A 14,630-nucleotide genomic window follows, 5' to 3' on the forward strand; every position below is an offset into this window, starting at 1 on the left:
ACTATAATAATAAAATTATGAATTCGAATATAAATACGGACCGTGTAATAAAGCCCATATAGTTATCCATTTTTTAAATAATCCAGGTTTGTCATTTCCTTTTATCGTCTTTTTCCTCCATCTTTCTTCACCTCTTCGTTTGCGAATTTTATTGTCTTTCTTCTTTTCCTTTTTTTTTCAAACTTTTATTTGGTTGAAGATCGTGTATCAAATATAAAAGATCTATTTTTTTTCAAGCTTTTATTCGATTGTTCAAGATTTTGTACTAAATATAAATATAAAAGACTTGAAAAAAACGTCGTTTATGTCACACCCCCTCCCGGACTACCTGCTACCTTAGACCGAAAGATGGCGTGAAGCCGACGAACAACGTTATTCTGTACCTGTATCTGTCGACTCTGCTTAAAACTTTCATGTGATGAACTTGCCAATCTAGTATATAAACTATTGTACATGCCACAAAACACATCGGATCCTAGGATAATCAAACACAGCTAGTCAAACACATACATGAAGTGTACCTCAAAATTTACCAATTTCACGAGTAAACCTAAAGACACCTTAATCAAAATATAACCAACAAAATTTACACAACTACAGCTCCTAAAGCTTATACAAACTGTGGAGTATCTATAACATACAAGGGTGTGAATACATCACAACACAACAGACTTTATGCCCAACTCAAAACACGTACTGGCAATCGATAATGAAGCTTCCGCAGACTAAGGCAGTCTATCAGGCACCGGGAAGTCGATCTCTACCTGGAAAATGGGTAAAACATTTTGGAAAGGGTGAGCTATGGAGCTCAGTGAGTGACTCAGTTTAAAACTATGAATTTAAAGATAAGAGCACGTGAAAACTTTACACATATAAATCTGTTTATACAAGTCGTAAATGTAAATGTGTAATAGTAAGAATAACTTCCTTAAATACTCAGCATGTTCATCATTGAAATCTAGCAAGGCATATCAAGTATATCGAAGCATTTTAACTAACATGACGAATCTACGTTGTGTAGGGTACACCTAGTACAACAACGTTTACAAGCACTACGATGTAGTGGGGCCCACCCAGCACTCCCATCGTCTTTGTCGTAGTGGGGCCCGCCCAGCACTCACGACAGCATCGTTGTTACGGAATACACTCAACGTCAACAACGAAATCTAACCAGTGTGCACACGGTAATCTCTAGCCTCAGGCTCAAGATCTCAGTCATGTAGTTAATGAAAATTTCATAAATCATCATAAAATATTAAAACATGCCTGCTTATAAATTTTACACAAAGCTCGAACTTTACTCAGCTCTTTCGTGGAAAATTGTAGTTCTTAAAACAAAACTTCATACTAATTCACTCTGAAATACAAGAAAAACCAGAAACCTCCTGATTTCGAGTGAAAACCAACTGCCCTGTTTTCTTCATCAAAAAGCACCAAATGAAAATCCGAATTTGCTCCAACGTTCTTCATAAAGTTTGTTTAAAAATGAGTTAACTTTCAGTAAATGTAAATCTCACTTCTTAATTCCTTTTGAAGAGTTCAAACCGAATTAAAAACCAGTGATGTGGAGAATGAACTAAAATTCAGCCATTGATACACTTTGCTTGAGTTCTCCTCCTCTTCTTCAACCTAAAAATTCTAGTAAAATTTCTCTTCTTCTTCCAAACTCTCTCTTAGAAGTTCTCTGCAAATTGAAGAAGGAAAAAGAAAAAAAAATAAAGGGAACTTGGATGTCTTCAAACTTGGCGGTGAAGGGAAGAGAAGAAGAAGAAGAAAAGAGAAAATGAAATTTTCTTCTCCTTTTCTTCTTTTTGTCCTTTCTTTTCTTTCTTTTCTTTAATTAATTTAATAAAACTATTTAATATATAAATATATATATTTATATTTACACTTAATTTCCATTTTTTTTCTTTTTTTTCCACATTTAAAGAAATTAAACCAAGAAAATATCGGGTTTACAACTTACCTTCCCTTTAGAAAATTTCGTCCTCGAAATTTAGAATGTCCTTAACTGAAAAGTATCGGATAGCTCTTCTTCATCTGATATTCTGGTTCCCAAGTTGCCTCCTCCGCTCCATGATGTCTCCACAAAACTTTTATGAGTGGAATCGTTTTTTTTCTCAAAACTTGTTCCTTTCTGTCGAGAATCTGAACTGGTTCTTCAACATAACTCAAATCTTCTTTTAATTCAACTGGTTGATCTTGCAACACATGCGATGGATCTGGTATATATTTTCTTAACATGGATACATGGAAAACATCATGTATTCGTGCAAGTTCTATTGGCAACTCAAGTCTATACGCTGCTGGTCCCACTCGTTCCGTTATCTGATATGGCCCAATATATCTAGGACTTAACTTACCTTTTCTTCCGAAACGAATAACACCTCGCCATGGAGATAATTTCAAGAAAACTTGATCTCCAACTTGGAATTCTAGGTTTCTTCGTCGCTTATCCGCATAACTTTTCTGTCGATCTTAGGCTTTCCTCAGATTTTCTCTGATCAACTTAATATTGTTTGTCGTAATCTGAACCAACTCAGGACCTACTAACTTCCGCTCTCCCACTTCATTCCAGCACACAGGAGTTCTGCATGGTCTCCCGTATAAGGCTTCATATGGTGCCATACCGATACTAGACTGATAGTTATTATTATAAGCAAACTCCATAAGTGGCAAGTGGGTATCCCAACTTCCTTTAAGTTGTAGGACACATGCTCTCAACATGTCCTCTAAAGTTTGGATGGTCCTCTCGGACTGACCATCTGTTTGGGGATGAAATGATGTACTAAACTTTAGCCCTGTTCCCATTGCTTTCTGTAAACTAGGCCAAAATTTAGAAGTAAACCTCGGATCCCTATCTGAAACTATGGACACTGGTACTCCATACTGACTCACAATCTTATCAACATATAATCTCGCTAGCTGGTCTAACGTAGTTGTCATTTTAATCGGTATAAATCGTGTCGTCTTGGTGAGTTTGTCTACTATTACCTATATACCATCATGTCCACTGGATGTACGAGGTAATCCAAATAGAAAATCCATAGTAATATGCTCCCATTTCCACTCTGGCACTGGCAAAGGATTAAGAAATCCTCCTGGCCTCTGTCTTACTGGTTTAACCTGTTGACAAATCAAACATCTATCAACATATTCAGCTATCTCTTGCTTCATTACAGACCACCAATAAGTCTTCTTTAAAGTTCTGTACATCTTGGTGCTACCTGGATGCATAGCGTAAGCTGAACTGTGAGCTTCTTCTAGAATAGCATTCTCAAGCTCACTGATATTCGGAACACATAATCTTCCTTGTTTAACAATGGCTCCATCTGTTCTCAGCTCAAACTCCACCTCTAAGCCTTTCTTGGATTTCTCAAACTTCTTCTGTGAATTACTGTCTTCTGACTGTCTTCTTACAATCTCAGTTACTAGAGAAGACCGAACCTGAAATTGAGCTAAGAGACTTCCTGAATCCTCTGTAGTTACTACTGCCTTGGAACCTCTTAACTCATTCAACAAAGCTACTCGAATACCACACAAGGCACTCTTCGGAAGTCTTGACTTCCTACTTAATGCATCTGCTACTACGTTGGCCTTACCTGGATGATACTCTATAGTACAATCATAATCTTTAATCAGTTCTAGCCATCGCCTTTGTCTCAGATTTAACTCTTTTTGATCAAAAATATACTTCAGACTTTTATGATCTGTGAAAATATGGCACTTTTCCCCGAACAAATAGTGTCTCCAGATTTTTAGTGCTAAAACAACTGCTGCTAGCTCAAGATCATGGGTAGGGTAATTACACTCATGCTCCTTCAACTGCCTTGAAGCATAAGCTATTACATTCCCATCTTGCATAAGCACACAACCTAATCCTAGCCTTGAAGCATCACAATAAATCACATAGTCCTTCCCTGTTACAGGAAGTGCCAAAATAGGTGCTGTAACTAGTCTTTTCTTCAATTCCTGAAAACTTGGCTCGCATTTATCTGACCACTCAAACATAACATTCTTCCTTGTCAAAGCGGTCAAAGGCAATGCCAATCGAGAGAAATCCTCAATAAAACGCCTATAGTATCCTGCCAAACCCAGGAAACTACGTACTTCTGTCGCACTAATTGGTCTTTCCCAATTGACAACCGCTTCTACTTTTTGTGGATCGACACTAACTCCTTTTGCTGAAACTACATGCCCCAAAAATACTACCTGTTCCAACCAGAACTCACATTTGCTGAACTTAGCGTATAACTGTTTTTCACGTAGAGTCTGTAGAACAATCCTCAGATGTTCCTCATGAGATTCTCTTTCAACTGAGTAAACTAATATATCATCAATGAACAAAATCACAAACTGATCTAAATACCGATGGAAGATCCTGTTCATGAGATCCATGAAAACCGCTGGCGCATTCGTTAAACCGAATGGCATAACTCGAAACTCATAATGCCCATACCTCGTTCTAAATGCTGTCTTAGCAATATCTGATTTTCTAACCTTCAACTGGTGGTATCCTGACCTTAAGTCAATCTTAGAGAACAACGTTGCTCCCCTTAGTTGATCAAATAAGTCATCGATGCGTGGTAAAGGATACTTGTTACGTATTGTAACCTTGTTTAACTGTCTATAGTCAATACATAATCTGAGGGTACCATCTTTCTTTTTATAAAAAGCACTGGTGCTCCCCACGGCGAAACACTAGGCCTGATGTATACCTTGTCAACTAGTTCCTGTAACTGCATCTTCAATTCTTTTAGCTCGCTTGGAGCCATTCTATACGGGGCCTGTGAAATAGGTGTTGTTCCTGGTAATAATTCAATGGTGAACTCAATCTCTCTATCAGGTGGCAAACCTGACAGATCATCTGGAAATACATCAAGAAACTCTTTCACCACAGGAACATCTTCTGGCTTTAGTTTTTCTCTCTGCACTACTACGATGTGTGCAAGAAACGTTGTGCAACCCTTCCTCAGTAATTTCTCAGCTTTCAAAACTGAGATTAGACTTCTAGAAACGGCCTTCCTCATACCTCTAAAAACCACTTCAGCAAAGCCTGGTTTTCTGAAAACCACTTCCTTCCTATGGCAATCCATAGATGCATAATGAGCAAATAAGAAATCCATTCCCAAAATTACATCTAACCTCTGCAACTCTAGTGGTAGCAAGTCCACTAGCAAACTGATACCTTCTACTAAAACTTCACAATTACGTAACACCTCATTAACAAGTAAAACGTCACCAAATGGAGTGTATATAGCTAACCCCTCAGATAAAGGCTCTAGCATCCTATTCAACTTAGTCAGAAATATACTAGAAACAAAGGAATGCGTAGCACCTGGATCAAATAAAACATCTGCAGGTACATTACAAATAAGAATCGTACCAGTAATAACGTCTGGTGCATCCTCTACTTCTTGTTGAGTCATAGTATAGACTTTTCCCTGTTGCCTCGGTCTTCCAACAACTCCCTTTTGCCTTGCACCACTGGTGCCCTCTGTTGGAACCACTGAAACTCTCGATTGCTCAATTGTCTGGGACCCAACTCCCTGATCTCTCTGAACTGTCATGTTCAACTGCGGACAATCTTTCTTGAAATGTCCTGGCTGTCCGCACTGGTAACATACACCAGCACCTACCAAACACTGACCCCGATGGTTCCTGCCACAACTCGTGCATGGTATTCGCCTGACGGTACTAGCAATGGACTCCTGACCTGGTTGCGATCTTACTGTTGATCTAATGGGTTGACTAGGTATTCTCTGGCTCTGTCTCTGAAAAACACTACCATAACTCACGTTCCTTGATGCTTGGCCTCCAGAGCGATTCTTAAAATCTTGACGGCTTGAAATATTTATCCCAGGCGTGAACCTCCGCTGCTCACGGCCTCTAAATCCACTAGCTGTTGAAGTCCCACGACTAAGCTCCACTGCCGATTTCTCTTCTGTTATACTCTGCTCCACACGAAGGGCAGTCTCCACTAACTGAGAGAAATTCGTCCACTTAGCAATGGCTGTAACTGGGGTACGTATTTCAAAACGCAACCCTCTTTCAAACCTTCGGCACCTGTCACTCTCAGAAGCTATAATAACGTCAGCATACCGTGAAAGCTCGGTATACTTCCTCTCATACTCAGCCACTGAAAGTGATCCTTGTTTCAACCCCAGAAATTCATCCCTCTTGGCTTCGCAGTATGTGCTGGGATAATACTTATCTTCGAATATGCCTCTAAAAGTCTGCCAGTCTAAAGCACGTGCATCACTGCGTCTTGCTAATATAGATTTCCACCATCCTTCAGCCTCTTTTTGCAACAAAAATGTGGCCAATCTAACCTTTCGCTCCTCAGGACGATTCATCACATCAAAACACTTTTCAAGCATATTCAACCAGTTCTCTACATCAGCTGGATCTGTGGAACCTTCAAACACTGTAGCCCCTAACTTCTTCAGCCGTTCAATTTCGTATGCCTTTTCTGGATCACTAGGCTCTACTCTATCTGTCCTTCCTATTTCCTGTGTTGTTCTCCCAAACTGCTCGTTTCCTGCACCACCTCGAACTCCTAGGGTACTAGATTCCCCTACAGATGGACCTTGGGTAGGACCTTGCATCCCGTCCTGATTCTGCCGGCGTCGTCTACCAGTACGTGGTGGCATGACTCCTATAATATGTCAACACATTAGACATACTATAAATACTTAACTCAAATGCATGATACTAAATGTCTACTCACGTATTAATAATAATTGGACTCACTTCTACCCTTACCTAGACCATACTCCACTAGTTCCCTTTAAGCTAACTTGACGTTCAATTTTTTACTTTCCAGTTTCTTCTTAGAGCTAACCGCTCTACCTTAATTCCCATGGAGCAAACTGCTCTGATACCAAGTTCTCACACCCCCTCCCGGACTACCTGCTACCTTAGACCGAAAGATGGCGTGAAGCCGACGTACAACGTTATTCTGTACCTGTATCTGTCGACTCTGCTTAAAACTTTCATGTGATGAACTTGCCAATCTAGTATATAAACTATTGTACATGCCACAAAACACATTAGATCCTAGGCTAGTCAAACACAGCTAGTCAAACACATACATGAAGTGTACCTCAAAATTTACCAATTTCACGAGTAAACCTAAAGACACCTTAATCAAAATATAACCAACAAAATTTACACAACTACAGCTCCTAAAGCTTATACAAACTGTGGAGTATCTATAACATACAAGGGTGTGAATACATCACAACACAACAGACTTTATGCCCAACTCAAAACACGTACTGGCAATCGATAATGAAGCTTCCGCAGACTAAGGCAGTCTATCAGGCACCGGGAAGTCGATCTCTACCTGGAAAATGGGTAAAACATTTTGGAAAGGGTGAGCTATGGAGCTCAGTGAGTGACTCAGTTTAAAACTATGAATTTAAAGATAAGAGCACGTGAAAACTTTACACATATAAATCTGTTTACACAAGTCGTAAATGTAAATGTGTAATAGTAAGAATAGCTTCCTTAAATACTCAGCATGTTCATCATTCAAATCTAGCAAGGCATATCAAGTATATCGAAGCATTTTAACTAACATGACGAATCTACGTTGTGTAGGGTACACCTAGTACAACAACGTTTACAAGCACTACGATGTAGTGGGGCCCGCCCAGCACTCCCATCGTCTTTGTCGTAGTGGGGCCCGCCCAGCACTCACGACAGCATCGTTGTTACGGAGTACACTCAACGTCAACAACGAAATCTAACCAGTGTGCACACGGTAATCTCTAGCCTCAGGCTCAAGATCTCAGTCATGTAGTTAATGAAAATTTCATAAATCATCATAAAATATTAAAACATGCCTGCTTATAAATTTTACACAAAGCTCGAACTTTACTCAGCTCTTTCGTGGAAAATTGTAGTTCTTAAAACAAAACTTCATACTAATTCATGCTTTGCTTAAAATATTGTGGTTTAAATACTTTCCAAACATTTAATATCTACGTGCTAGCATAAATTTCTTTAAGAAATCTAGTCTCCAAATGTATACTTGAAAATAGTCATGAAATTCAAATACCTTTCATGGCTTCGTAAATAAACATTTATCGCATTCAATCATAATAACAATTATGGAAAATATTTCAAAGTTGGTTTTATCACTCACAGTCTTGGGCTAGATCCTTGGTCTATAAGCTCGGTTTAATTCTTCTCGGCCTGCCAACAACCCAACCGAGTATTAAAACCTTAAACATTCTGGTTTCCTAAAGATATACATAACATGTCGCACCAAAGATGACGCTCAAAAACAAAGCTTAAGAAATAAAATCCTATTTCAACAATTCTCTAAAATTTCCAGATTTCTAACATAAACTTCAAAGAACTATAACTTTCTCAATACTTAACCAAAATGAGTGTTCTTTATATCAAACTCTTCATTTTGAGATCCTCTAAAACTTACCTGAAGACATATAAATCTGATTCCCCGTGCATAAACACATATAACCCTCAAAACAGAACCACTTCCAGAATCGCGCGCACACGACCTCTTTAACTTGTTCCTACCATTTAACCAATTTTTAGTCGTTTTTGGTTTACAATTTCTTCATGAAAGTTGTAGTAAATTGAATAAGCTTTCCAACCATACCAAATAGAAATTCTAAGTCCACCGATACACTCTGAAATACAAGAAAAACCAGAGACCTCCTGATTTCGAGTGAAAACCAACTGCCCTGTTTTCTTCATCAAAAAGCACCAAATGAAAATCCGAATTTGCTCCAACGTTCTTCATAAAGTTTGTTTAAAAATGAGTTAACTTTCAGTAAATGTAAATCTCACCTCTTAATTCCTTTTGAAGAGTTCAAACCGAATTAAAAACCAGTGATGTGCAGAATGAACTAAAATTCAGCCATTGATACACTTTGCTTGAGTTCTCCTCCTCTTCTTCAACCTAAAAAAATTCTAGTAAAATTTCTCTTCTTCTTCCAAACTCTCTCTTAGAAGTTCTCTGCAAATTGAAGAAGGAAAAGGAACAAAAAAATAAAGGGAACTTGGATGTCTTCAAACTTGGCGGTGAAGGGAAGAGAAGAAGAAGAAGAAAAGAGAAAATGAAATTTTCTTCTCCTTTTCTTCTTTTTGTCCTTTCTTTTCTTTCTTTTCTTTAATTAATTTAATAAAACTATTTAATATATAAATATATATATTTATATTTACACTTAATTTCCATTTTTTTTTCTTTTTTTTTTCCAGATTTAAAGAAATTAAACCAAGAAAATATCGGGTTTACACCTATGGCCTCTGGGCCCATTATTTTATACATTGTAAATATTTTGCTACTTTGTTATATTTTTTAAAAGACCCAGGTAATTAAACTAGTTAAATTAACACAAAATATTTTTCGTTCCTTCTTCATTCTCTTTGGTCAAACCCAAAACCCATCCAAAATTACATTCTGACGTTCCCTGTGTTATTCCAGTACTACATTTTTCTCAATAAAAACGCTTTTGTTTTTATTTTATAGAAAATAAAATTTAGATTTCATAACAAAGTGGCAACATATTTACACTATATAGGCCCCCCAAAGGGAAATACAAAAAATGCCTCGTGATTAATTGGAACCCAGCGCACGTAATATATTTGATAAACAATTGTTTAGGTTGATTATTATTTCCAACACGATCATTTAGATTTAATTGTTTAGATTTGGTTACCCAAATTTGAACAATTTCTTTTCAATATTCTTTGATACAAGATCGTTTAGATTTTTCTATTCACGATCGTTTATATTTAAACGTTTAAATTTTGGAAGCCAAAGTAAATGATTTTTAAAAAAAAAAATTGGCACAAGATCGTTTAGATTTGGTATTGGGTAGCAAAATCTAAACGATTGATCTCATAATTGTTTGGTACACAATTATTTATATTTGGTATATGATCATTTCGATTTGATCGTTTAAATTTAGGTAGCCAAATCCCAACGATTTTTTTTTTCAATAATTTTTGGTACACGATCATTTAGATTTGATACAATATTGATTATATTTGGTACATGATCGTTTAGATTTGATCGTTTAAATTTTGGTAGCCACATCTCAATGATTTTTTTCAAGATTTTTTGGTATACAATTGTTTAGATTTGGTACACGATCATTTAGATTTAATTGTTTAAATTTGGCCACCCAAATCTAAATAATCTTTTAAATTTTTTTTTGTACACGTTTAGATTTGGCTATTTTTAGTACATGATTGTTACGATCGTTTAGATTTGGTTATCTAATATCACAACGACTTTTTTCACGATCTTTTATATTTGCATACGATCTTATACAACCAAATAATAGTTTGAAAAAAATATAAAAAAAAATAGATATGTTATATTTGGTACACGATCTTGAACCAAATAACAGTTTAAGAAAAATGAAGAAAACTTTTAGAAGAGAAAAAGATGATAGAATGGAAAAGAAAAATTATAAAAGAAAGAAGATGGAAAGGAAGGGCAAACTAAAATATTTTAAAAATTGCAGAATAATAAGAGTAAAAGACGATGGAAAGAAAAAACAAATCGTAGAGAGGACGAGAAGAAAGACGATAAAAAGGAAGGTCAAACATGGAAATATTTTAAAAAAATGGCTAGCTTCATGGACTTTTTCATTTTCTTACATAGGTCGTAAATATTTTGTCTGTTTGTTATATATATGAAGATTAACCTAATAATATATTATTAAATTCTTATTATCAATTTACTTTCTTTCTTGTTCTGCGTGCATCTCCTTCCCCCTTCTTCGTTTTCAGTTATGTTGGCCGCCCGTGTTCCTTCGTTTCTTCCTCTCAGTTCAGCTCTGCCGTTTACCTCCCAAGTCGAACGACTAGCAGTTAGTCGTTGTCTAGTGTTTGTTAACCAAGCTAAGGCGCTATTGATCATCTATGCATGTTCGACTGTCGCACACCGTTGTGCAAACCTTTCCATGCTCGGCTCCATCTCAGACAGATCTCAATCTCTAGCCGCCCTTGAACGAACCAAAGCTCGAGTCGATCTGTTTCTACCGATGAAGACTCCGTCTACGCTCAATAAATGCCGATTTGTTCTCTGCCAAATTGATTTCCTCTTAGCTGAGTCATGTGCGCCAAGTTGTCACTGTCCAACAATAACACATGCGATCTGTTTCCTCCCTCACCGAGTCACACAACCATAATTCCACTGGGATGGTTTGACTGTTATGCGTTGTTTAAAATATATTGATGGCTTGTACTGTTGACTGAACTACGATATGCATTAATGTGTTTATTTTGACTGGTTATGTGTGGAGAAAGAGTATTGTTGATACTTTTAATTGTGCTTTGATGTGACTTTCTTAGACTATTTAAACTAGATTGAAGGGAAACTATTACGGGAAACTATTACGTTTAGCTATAGGGTAGTATACCTTGCAGACACAATGTCCTATGGGATCACCACATTCTGTGCATCCGTCGGAATCACAAGAATGATATGGGTATCCATCAAGATCACTAAACTAATATGTGTATCCTTTAAGATCACTAGATTGATTATGTATATTCTACGAGATCAGTAGACTAATTGACGTGTTGTTAGAATAAAAACCATCAGAGAAACATACATCGGAAGACAAGGATCATGCTTTACTCTATATGCATCTAAACGATTTAGAAATTAACATGCTATAACTAAACGATAGACCTAAACGAAGAAAATAGAAGGTAAACAATGAACTTACCTTTGTAGTTCTCAACTTCTACTTCGTTCTAAAACTTCTCTGCCTGAAGATCACGAGCAAAGGACAACCACTATGTTGACCCACTAATCTCAAGACTAAGAACCGAGTTGTGGGACTCGTTTTTATAAAGAAATTCTTAGAGAGATAGAAGGAGAAAGGTGTATTGTTTAGAGATTTTTCATGAGAATCATCATTATCTTGTCATTCTGTAAATGGAAGTTTATAAAGAAAATTACATGCAATTTACTTCATGAAATCTCAACACCTAATTAATCCATTAACTATTAATGGAATTAGTAGCTTCTAATTGTTTATAAGCTACCACAATTCCCACTAACATTTAGTAATAAATATATTAGTCAAAGGACAATTTGGTCATTAACCAATTAAGTCAAATTCAAACTTTGACTTTTCTTAGTCAAAAGTCATCCTTTTGACTTTTTGCTATTTTATCCCTCTTGACTAATTTCAACCTCCCGAGTATGAATCCGCATTCATTATTCTAAAATTTAAATCATATTTGAATATAAATCCGGTCAAAGTTTTCTTTTTCAAAGTGAAAAGTCAACATGTTGACTTTTACAACTTTGAGCGTTTCAAAACTTTCCAAGCTTCCAAATATGAATCCGTATTCATATTTTTATTATTTAAATCATATTTAAACATAAAGCTTGAAGTTTATATTCACCAACTTATATCATATACACTTGCCGGTTTCTCTCTCTTTACCTAATTCGAACAATTCGAGTTATTCCAACATATTGTTCTTAGTTGATTCCATATGAGCTGTAGGGGAACCTAATGGACCTATAGATCATGGGCTCCAACAATTCAAGATTAACTGGCTAAACTCTTTTAGACCAAGCATAATCAACATTCGTTAACTAAAAAGTCATTCCACTAAAGACTCTTAGTTGCACTCCCCTCACTATAGATATATTTCTGTCCACCTGATATAACCATTATCTAATATTTACCTTGTGCTTCTTTCTCTGGCTTTTTTTGAGCAAGGTATTTTGGGCAGTTTCTCAACCAATGTCCATTTTCACCACAGTGGTAAAACTTACCTTTTTCTGCAGTCTTTTTTCCCTTGTTCTGTTTGGGAGTCTTCCCCTTTCTCTTCTTTTCTATTTTTCGATTAGGTTTTGAGGATCCAGCATTAGGTTTAGAGGACAATCCTCTTGAGAATTTTCTTTTTGTAGGAGCAACATTTGCTTCTACTTCTTTTCCCTTACCCTTGGTAAGATTCTGGAAACGCTGAAGCTCATTTAGAAGGGTTGTCAGGTTAAACTCTATTTTTTTCAGGGACACATTTTTTTGAAATGGTATGAAGCTCTTCGAAAGAGATTTTAAGATAAAGCTAACCTGATTAGCCTCATCGATGACACCACCATTTATTTCAGCAATATTGAAGTGCATCATCATGTCCAAGACATGTTCTCTAACAGAGGTCCCCTCCTTCATTTGCTTAGTGTAAATGTATTTAATTGCCTCGTGTATTAGGGACCATTCTGGTTGCCCAAATATTCCCTTTAATGAATCCATTATCTCTTTAGCCGTGGCTAAGGATTCATGTTTCTTTGCTAAAACATCAGACATGCTAGCAAGGATGTAGACACAGACTTTCTCATTGGCTTTTATCCATCTATCGTATGCTTCCCAACTAGTTCGATTTGCGTTTAAGGCAGGGGTTTGAGGACATTCCTTAGTTAAGACAAACCTTAAATCATCAACCACTAGTACTATGTTAAGATTTGATTTCCATGCTGATAGTTATCGCCATTAAGTTTTTCGGAAGCTAATAATTGAACTATCGAGCTATTCATGCTGAAAAACAAACATACTTTGTTTAGAAACTATAATCTAATAAACCAATATTTTTAGCAAAAGCTTTTAATAAAGTACCCCTTATTTATGTTTTGCAACAATATTTTAAAGGTTCAAAATAACCTCTATCGAAGGGTAGCCTAATTACTCGTCCTTTTAATTAAGACAATTTTGACCAAATGCTAACTCACAAATATCTTATATTTACTTAGCATTTAGTTACCGTTATTTCGGTCAAGAATATACTAACTATTTAGTAATTCTTTTAAGTGTAACCCTCCATTTTCGATCCTTAAAAATAAGAATCATTATGCTCCCGAAAGTGGAAAGGAAATATGAAAACTTATCTAAGAGGCCCTATCCAAATATGGAGCTTACGGTGTTCTGAATCTTATAATACAGCCCTTCGAAAGGTACGTTGCTCCAGGGCAGACAAGCAGGCGCATTATAGGAATCTCACGATGCGACCTAATGGAAGAGACCGTAGGATGTATTGTCATATATCCCTCACTCACTTACTATGAACTACTTCCCCCATTCATCTTGTTCATAGCCCATGCAAACACTCTCTGAAGGGAGTCCGCTCCTATGCACGGCCCAAAGCCCTGCATGAACCTCACGGTATGAACTCTTAGGGACGCTAAAGCTAAAAGTACAATACTTTTTTCTAGCTGAAGTGTTCTAAAAAGCTTTTTGGTAAATTATTCAGGATTTAATTTAGGCTAACTTAAATAAATCCTAAATCTAGGTAAAACATCCGAGCATAACTTTTATACTGGATTTATCCTACGATGTCTAGGTGATCAACCAATTTTATTACCTTATATCTCTCACGCATGCTCATAAAATTAGGCTAACTAGGCTCAAGAATTGATCACGATCTCCAGGTAAGAGGTGTTCCGTCGATTGTCAACTTAAAAACCTCCATTCCTTAGTCATCTTAACTGACTTGTTGATAAGATCGAATCAAGTGTGCCTCTTGTAACCTAATTTTACAAGATATCGACCTAAATCTAATTTTGGAAGATATGATATTAACCTAGGTGAGCATGCATCTTATCTTTATTATAGATTTTAAAAATC

The 14,630-nt window shown here is 36.5% G+C and overlaps 1 long non-coding RNA gene and 1 pseudogene across 1 annotated transcript; both read right to left on the reverse strand.

The window, feature by feature from the left end:
- Positions 1-409: 409 nt before the first annotated feature.
- Positions 410-8,146, reverse strand: LOC127150533 (uncharacterized). The gene is made up of 2 exons (XR_007822913.1): positions 7,613-8,146; positions 410-1,028 (listed from the first exon to the last, which is right to left on the reverse strand). It is a non-coding gene; the product is annotated as an uncharacterized LOC127150533 (long non-coding RNA).
- A 4,921-nt stretch (positions 8,147-13,067) lies between these two features.
- Positions 13,068-13,546, reverse strand: LOC127150532 (uncharacterized; annotated as a pseudogene).
- Positions 13,547-14,630: the final 1,084 nt, after the last annotated feature.

Source organism: Cucumis melo, chromosome 8 (assembly GCF_025177605.1).
Source record: "Cucumis melo cultivar AY chromosome 8, USDA_Cmelo_AY_1.0, whole genome shotgun sequence".
NCBI lineage: Eukaryota > Viridiplantae > Streptophyta > Magnoliopsida > Cucurbitales > Cucurbitaceae > Cucumis > Cucumis melo.